The 7,889-nt window shown below is 35.3% G+C and overlaps 1 pseudogene; it reads left to right on the top strand.

Annotated features, from left to right (window-relative positions):
- The first annotated feature begins 2,921 nt into the window (after positions 1-2,921).
- On the top strand, positions 2,922-7,041 carry LOC131686907 (transcription elongation factor S-II-like; annotated as a pseudogene).
- The last annotated feature ends 848 nt before the right edge of the window (positions 7,042-7,889 follow it).

The raw sequence follows: 7,889 nt of genomic DNA, 5'->3' as shown, positions 1-7,889 counted from the left end.
CTAGTTGGGATAGGCTGGAGTCGCGGCGCTAGTGATTTAACGGTTATTTGTTCAAATATTACACAAATATTCTAAATTATTCGTCGAACATGGATGTCTGTTCTCAGTGTCATGTATATAATAAGAATATTGATTGGTCAGTTTAAGACTGCCTCAATTTTATTTTTCTGTCGAAGGGTATTGTAGCCAATCCAATTACGTGTCGATGTTTGAGATCTAAGGAATTAAATGTCATATTTCATTTTTTACTTTGTCACCTGTCCGTGAGCGCTAATTTTATAAAAATCAACTTCATCCTTCCGGTCGTGAAGTTCACACGATAGTTTTATTTCCGGTAAAAAGAGAGAAAGAAAAACCGAAATACATATGTAACTTCAATCTTCTATCATCTCTTTTCTCATTGGTCTACCGGGTATAAATGTACAGTTGCAACTCAGTTGAGACCCCCGCTGTCTGTTGCCAGATTGAAATACATTTTTAGCACCTGGTCTGGCCGCGCTAGATGGTCGCTGTAATGTTGGTGAAACATTTGCCGCAAAATCATCACATCTAACTAGTGTAGTATGTATCAAATTGCAATCAGGGTTGGATTGGGGCTATTCTAGAAAAAAAAAAATAATGGTGACAGAGTTGGATGTTGAGTTTTACACTGTTTGCTAGAAATTATAAGTTTTGAATAGAAATTTTACACTCTAGACACTTCAACTGTTAATTGCCGGTTCTCTCCAACGGATTCCAACTCTGCGATCCACCTTCACCATACCTGCGAACCGGACAGATCACATTGCCTTTTGTGACTTTTGCTCGTTCAATTCCCAACTTCTCTGAAACTGCCTCCCAATACGGGATGGAATGGGGAGCCTTTTCTTATTACTTTTTTTTCGTCGGTTTCTTCACGATGAAACTTACACAAAGGTACCATTACCAACCTACATAATACGGGAGAGCACCACATAACCTACCTACGACTTACGTGCCAGGCCAAGTGAAGAAAGTTTTATATTCATCAGAATGTGAATTTTGTTATGCATGTTCGGTCGTTCGGTTGAGGGAAGCATAAAAGTTTTGAAATTTATTCTCCCGTGTCAAGGAATGAGAAATGATTCTGGGCTGCAGCGGAATCGGGCTGAGGGCTGCGCTGCGTCACAAATCTGATATGCCATTTGCTCCAGAGCGATACGATTCGAATGGTTCGCGTAGGAGTTTTGTATGGTTGTTTGCCATAATTATTTCAAATTGCGAAGAATAAAAAAGAAGGATTTCATCATTAACTTGAGCGGTTACCCGAAATTTTGTGTAAGCTGTACGACGAACTTGAATTTTCAATATACTTGATAATCAATTCCTTCCGTATTTTTACTTCAACAACAAAGCTCCGTTGTCCTCAGTCGCCCGCGCCGGGACATACGCTGTTTCAAGTCGTTTCAACCGTTTAGAGCAGATCCAAACTAATTTTAGGATCTGTTAGTATAAGCTCAATAATATCAATGGTGTCACAAAAGGTGCTAAGCCGCCACCGTGGGAAGGTGGTACAGTAAAATTACGTTTTTGGCGTGCTCCATTTTTGGCAACACAAAAGTTCCGTTTTTGGCAACATTGTTGTTGTACATAGTAAATCTTTTAAAAAATGATATCACTTTTGACTTTATTTACAAACATGGCAGTTATATTTACTAATATTTTATAGGGGCGAGCATAGCGAATAAAATTAAATTTGCTGATTTTCTTCTATCATTTCATTCCGTATCCCATATTCTCATATAATCAATGTTCTTGTAACATTGATGATGTAACAAATTGAAAATGAAAGCTTTTAAAACTAAAGTTCCATTTTCGGCACGGTTCCAGTTTTGGAAACTGAAAAAAAGTATATTGTTGCCAAAAACGGAATCCTACTATAATAAGTATCGCACAGTGGGTTTGCGTAATTAATAGCTGAGTCTATAGTTTCGTTATCTCTTTGAACTTACAAAAAAGAGTTGCAGCTTTATTGGAGTGTATGTACTGGAAACTGGTCATAAAAGTTTGTTTTAATTTTAGCCAGTCCGTTTGTATTGGTGATCGTGCAGCACGCCCTCTTGACATAATGTGCCTTGTTCACAATATTGAAAATGAAAAACTTAATAATTAATTATTATCAATGTAAACTAACATAAACCTAACATAAAAATGAAGCAATGAAGCATCACTTGGAAAACGTAGTAAATAAGGTTTGGTTTTCGGAGGTGATCTCCCGGAGGTTTAGAGATCCGGTTTTACTTCAATTTCTTCGGACCTAGTGGGGCGACAGGTAATTTTATTCCTTTTGGTAGAGGATAGAATTTTATTACGTTACTTCTGAAAAATATGAGCATGGTTAGTACCATTACTTGGGTTTGGCCGTAAATGGAATCCTAGAAAAAAATCACTTGTTATATATTTTTAATAGTTGATTTAATATAAAATGTATGTTTTTCCATCAATATAGAAATTTATAATGACAAGGGGCGGGCCTAGCGCAGTTGGTAAATCGATCGCCTGACGCTATGGTTAACTACCTCCACAACCAAAATAAAAAAAAAATTAGAAAGCGTCGTATAAAGTGGCTCTGCGTAATACGTTTGTTGGATAGAGTGCAAGCAAATACAAATATGTTAATACGGAATACTCTGACAATTTTTCGAGGACACATTTTATAACTCAGGTACACCCACTAAGGTACACTGTCAGAGTGACAGTATACTTTGATGAAATAGGATTCAAACTGGCTGCACTGATCGAATTGTTTTTTTGACATACCTGTGTGCGTACCTTGTGGAAGTGTTAGATATCTGTATGGAACAATTTGCACACTATAGAAAAGCGTCAGGAAGGTTTCTGAAAAATTAAAAGTGCTCTGTTTAACTGTTGTTTTTAACCGGGAAACCTAATCCAGAATTAGTATGAACGTTGAGGAAGCGGTACTAAAGATCCAGAAAAAGCTCGGAAAGATGACCGTATTCGATGGGACGGGTCTAGAGCAAACACTGGCACGGTGTTCCTAAAACCGTTATTAACAAAAAAAATGACCATGAATTTGTCATACGGCATTCAAAAGATACAGTATCCCAGCATCTTCTCAGTGAATTTCAAAATGATCCATCGAGGGATTCGAGAGAAATTGCAATTTGAAATTTTATGACACGTTTCATAAGGCTACCAGCAAACACCCACTGAACAGTGGTCGGAAACGCCAAAAACGTGAACTAAATTCACTAGAGGCCAAACCATCGAATATATTCACAGGATGTCTTTGGAGGAATTGTTCGTATGAATATTCCCCACAATCTGAAAACAATTGAAATTAGGCATGGCTTACTATGATCGAACTAAAAAAATAACTTTTTATACTGATGAGATAGAAAGTTGGTGTTTTCGACAAAGTTTTAGGAATGCTCATAGTGAAGAATTTTGTTGAAGAACTTGAGCTTATAGGAGTAAAGGTTATCGATTTATAAGGCGTTTTCTATGGCAACCCCCTTAAATCTAGTTTTCTTAATATAACTTTTTTCATTGTGACTTTTCGTGCAAACTATGTTCTAGACAAATGTGTAGGTATCAAAACTACATAATATTGTCGAAGACTGTATGTAAAAATACTCATTTGTTTCAAAGTTATTGAAGATTTTTACATTTTTTATACCAACTTCAATTACGTATAAGAAAGAATGGTGCAAACCAAATTTCACGAACAGGCACTTTTTTGACTCTCTAAACTGTGCACAATAAAGCTAAGAAGGTTTGGTGCGTGGCACTCTAGAACCCTATGAATAGCGTTATCTTACTTTATCACGTTTTTTGACTTTTTCCATACAAAAATCAGCAAAAAAAAATTTTTTAATTTTTTTTGCCCCAATTTTTGAAATGCTTGGTTCAATGTTCAATTACAAGTATTATTTTCACTTATACCTGAATATTTCAGATTTCATAAACGTGGGAGCAAAAATGTTAAGTTTTTAATATCATTGGAGATTCCAAACTAATATATACTCAAATAGGCATGTCATAATGAATTTAATGCTTACAAAAGAATGCCATACCATTATTTATCAAATTTCACGGAAAAAATCGAAAAAAATTTTTTTTGCTGATTTTTGTATGGAAAAAGTCGAAAAACATGATAAAGTAATCTTACCCTATTCATAGGGTTCTAGAGTGCCACGCACCAAACCTTCTTAGCTTTATTGTACATAGTTTAGAGAGTTAAAAAAGTGCCTGTTTGTGAATTTTGGTTTGCACCTTTCTTTCTTATACGTAGTTGAAGTTGGTGTAAAAAAATGTAAAAATCTTCAATAACTTTGAAACAAATGAGTATTTTTACATACAGCCTTCGACAATATTATGCAGTTTTGATACCTACACATTTGTGTTATACATAGTTTGCACGAAAAGTCATAATGAAAAAAGTTATATTAAAAAAAAAACTAGATTTAAGGGAGTTGTCATAGAAAACGTCTTATAAATCGATAACCTTTACTCCTACAAGCTCAAGTTCTTCAACAAAATTCTTCACTATAAGCATTTCTAAAACTTTGTCGAAGACACCAACTTCCTATCTCGTCAGTATAAAAAGTTATTTTTTTAGTTCGATCATAGTAAGCCATGCCTAATTTCAATTGTTTTAAGACTGTGGAGAATATTCATACGAACAATTCCTCCAAAGACACCCTGTGAATATATACGATGGTTTGGCCTCTAGTGAATTAAGTTCACGTTTTTGGCGTTTCCGACCACTGTGCACGGGTTTGGTCCTATCTCTACAAACAAAATTTTTTTTGTCTACTTATTTACTACATGGCATTCGAAAGATATAGTAATCAAGTATATCCCCTGCAAGTTTGAAAATATTTCATTGACGGAATCGAAATTTATAACGGTTTGGATGTGGTATGCGGTCATAGATGGGTTTTCTACCAGACTTCAAGCGTGAATCCATGAAAATATGAAAATGGGGTTGTCTACCAAACGTTAAATATAATGTGAAAACTAAAAAAATGAATAAAAGTTGGAATGTTTACTTCAAAAGGCCATATCTCAATGGTTTGTTGACCGATTCTAATTATTTTTTCATTATTGAACAGGTAAACGTTTCATTGTTAATTTGCATTAAGAAGAATAAAAAACAGAGTCATCTACATCAATACATAGGCGATATAGTTGATCTCAACTATATGTATTATCATTATTTAGTAAATATTTTTGTTTTAGCTGCCTATCCATTTTTATATAATAGTTGATTGCAATTGCTGTATAAACATCTGAATGTCAAATTCTCATGATAAGTTCAATTCGACAATAAAACTGACAATAGTTAGAGATATGAGCAGATGAACTTGTACTAATAACATCCCCTTTGACCAGTTTTAACATCTGTCAACCCAATCAGCGATTGTACAAAATTTCCAACAAAACCCGTATCATAACATAAATTGATCTGAATCAGCAAATACCTTCATATTTTTTAAATTTACGGTTTTATTTTTCCATCATTTGTAGTTTGCGTTCGTTGCATTCAACTAATGTATAGGTCATCGTTTTGAATACAAAGATATTCACTAAATAGTGATAATACATATAATTGAGGATAATTATGTTGTCTATTGTTTGAAGTAGGCAACTCTATTTTATATTCTTCTTAATGAAAATTAACGATGAAACGTCTACTTGTTCAATAATGAAAAAATAATTAGAATCAGTTAACAAACCATTGAAATATGGCCTTTTGAAGTAAACATTCCGACTTTTAACCATTTTTTTAATTTACTCATTATATTTAACGTTTGGTAGAGAACCCTATTTTCATATTTTTTCAGTGTACCATATAAATAACACCTTTTGTACATTATATTCATGTAATTGAATGGTCAGGTATTCCTTTAAAAACCGCGGCACGTACAAGCGATCCAAATAGTCAATGGACAAACATGGATTCACGCTTGAAGTCTGGTGGAAAACCCATCTATAACCACATACCACATCCAAACCGTTATAAATTTCGATTGCGTCAATGAAATATTTTCAAACTTGCAGGGGATATACTTGATTACTATATCTTTCGAATGCCATGTAGTAAATAAGTAGACAAAAAAAATTGTTTATAGAGATAGGACCAAACCCGTGGGTGTTTGCTGGTAGCCTTATGAAAAGTGTCATAACATTTCAAATTGCAATTTCTCTTGAATCCCTCGATGGATCATTTTGAAATTCACTGAGAAGATGCTTGGATACTGTATCTTTCGAATGCCGTATGACAAATTTATGGTCATTTTTTTGTTAATAACGGTTTTAGGAACACCGTGCTGGACTTGCTAAGGGAATTGCAGCGTCTGAACGTTAACTTGGATATATTGACGTAAATACGCATTGGGATGACAGTTAACGAACTAAGGAAGTGCAACTAAGATGACGAAGTGATCAGCTTAGCAAAATCATTGATCAAAAGCTGTAAGAGATTCCTAGCTGCGACGCCTCCTTCCACTAAGGGTTCGTTCAAGTCATCGAGCAAATCATCCAGCATGAATAGCAGAAAATCGGACATCAGCAATGGCAAAAAGAATCCAGGAAGGAAAAGGATTCCAAGAAACCTATTCATTCTAGTTTCTCAACTCCTTCCAGCAATAGTACCGATGCTGTGCGCATCAAGGGTCATGTAATGTTGACCTATGGACTGCGAGTGAATGGAGAACCTCCGGAAGGCGGCCAAACTCCAGAAGAGTTACGTGACGAACTGGAACAAGCCATTTTTGAAGAGTTTAGAAACACCGACATGAAGTACATAAACCAAATTCGCTCACGTGTTTGAAGTTTGAAGAGTAACTTCATTAGCGAAGCCATCACTGCCCAACGTTATGCAAAAATGACGCTCAGCTTGCCACTAACCAGGCTACAAAAATCGATCTCAAATGCGGCAAGTGTAAGAAACGTAACTGTACGTACAACCTGCTGCAGACGGGAAGCTCTGATGAACCGATGACAACGTTCGTGTTGTGAAATGAATGCGGACATCACTGGAAGTTCTATTAAAATCTGAACTAATTTTTTCTCGTTTGAATGTTTGAAGAAATTTAAGCCCAGACTACCCATCTCCAGCGAAAAAAGCTACCCCCGTATAATATTTACGATTAACTTAAAAGTTTTAAAAGTTTATTAACTGAAAAGTAAAATTTCTTGCTTATAAACTCGTATTTGAACTGCTTGCATCAGTTTTGATATGGTCTATGAGTTAAGTGCAAAAAGCATTATCACCTGGTGGACGAACATAGCCAATATGTTGCTGTTTAGATACAACAAGCAAAACAATCGTACGCCTCAAATAGTATTTTGAAAACTATGCAGCCAAAAATCCTGAACAAATGCAATATACAAAATAGGAACCCAATGATCTCCAGTGCGTTGTTCAGTTAGTAAACTATCGAAAAGTACAAAAAATTATTTTTATAATTCAAAATATGCGATAATGCATGCAGAAAACTGCAGTTTGTAATGAAATAAACAATGTCGAGTACACCGTCAAAGCGAACGTATTGTAAAATTTCCCGTAACCAAGGGTCCCATTTGAAGGAAGTAGAGCTGATCAACTTCTCATCAGTTTCATTTTCTTCTTTCTCTTCTTTGGTAGATTTTTCATCTACCTCGTCCTGAAGAAAATTAGTAAAAATAAAATACTACATTTAGCAAAGTTCGCATTAGACCACTTACGAACTTTTTCTCGTCGTTGCTTGAGTTTATTTCATCGATAACAGTACTCTCCAAACGATTATCTACTTCGGGCGTTTCCAGGTACTCCAGAATCTTCTCCGAAACACAATCGGCTATCTCCTCCTGTTGCTCCTCGAATTCAAACTATTCATACGAGCTGCATTTCTCGCAGT

This window comes from Topomyia yanbarensis, chromosome 3 (genome assembly GCF_030247195.1).
Source record: "Topomyia yanbarensis strain Yona2022 chromosome 3, ASM3024719v1, whole genome shotgun sequence".
NCBI classification, from domain to species: domain Eukaryota; kingdom Metazoa; phylum Arthropoda; class Insecta; order Diptera; family Culicidae; genus Topomyia; species Topomyia yanbarensis.
This window is presented reverse-complemented; position numbering and strand designations above follow the sequence as displayed.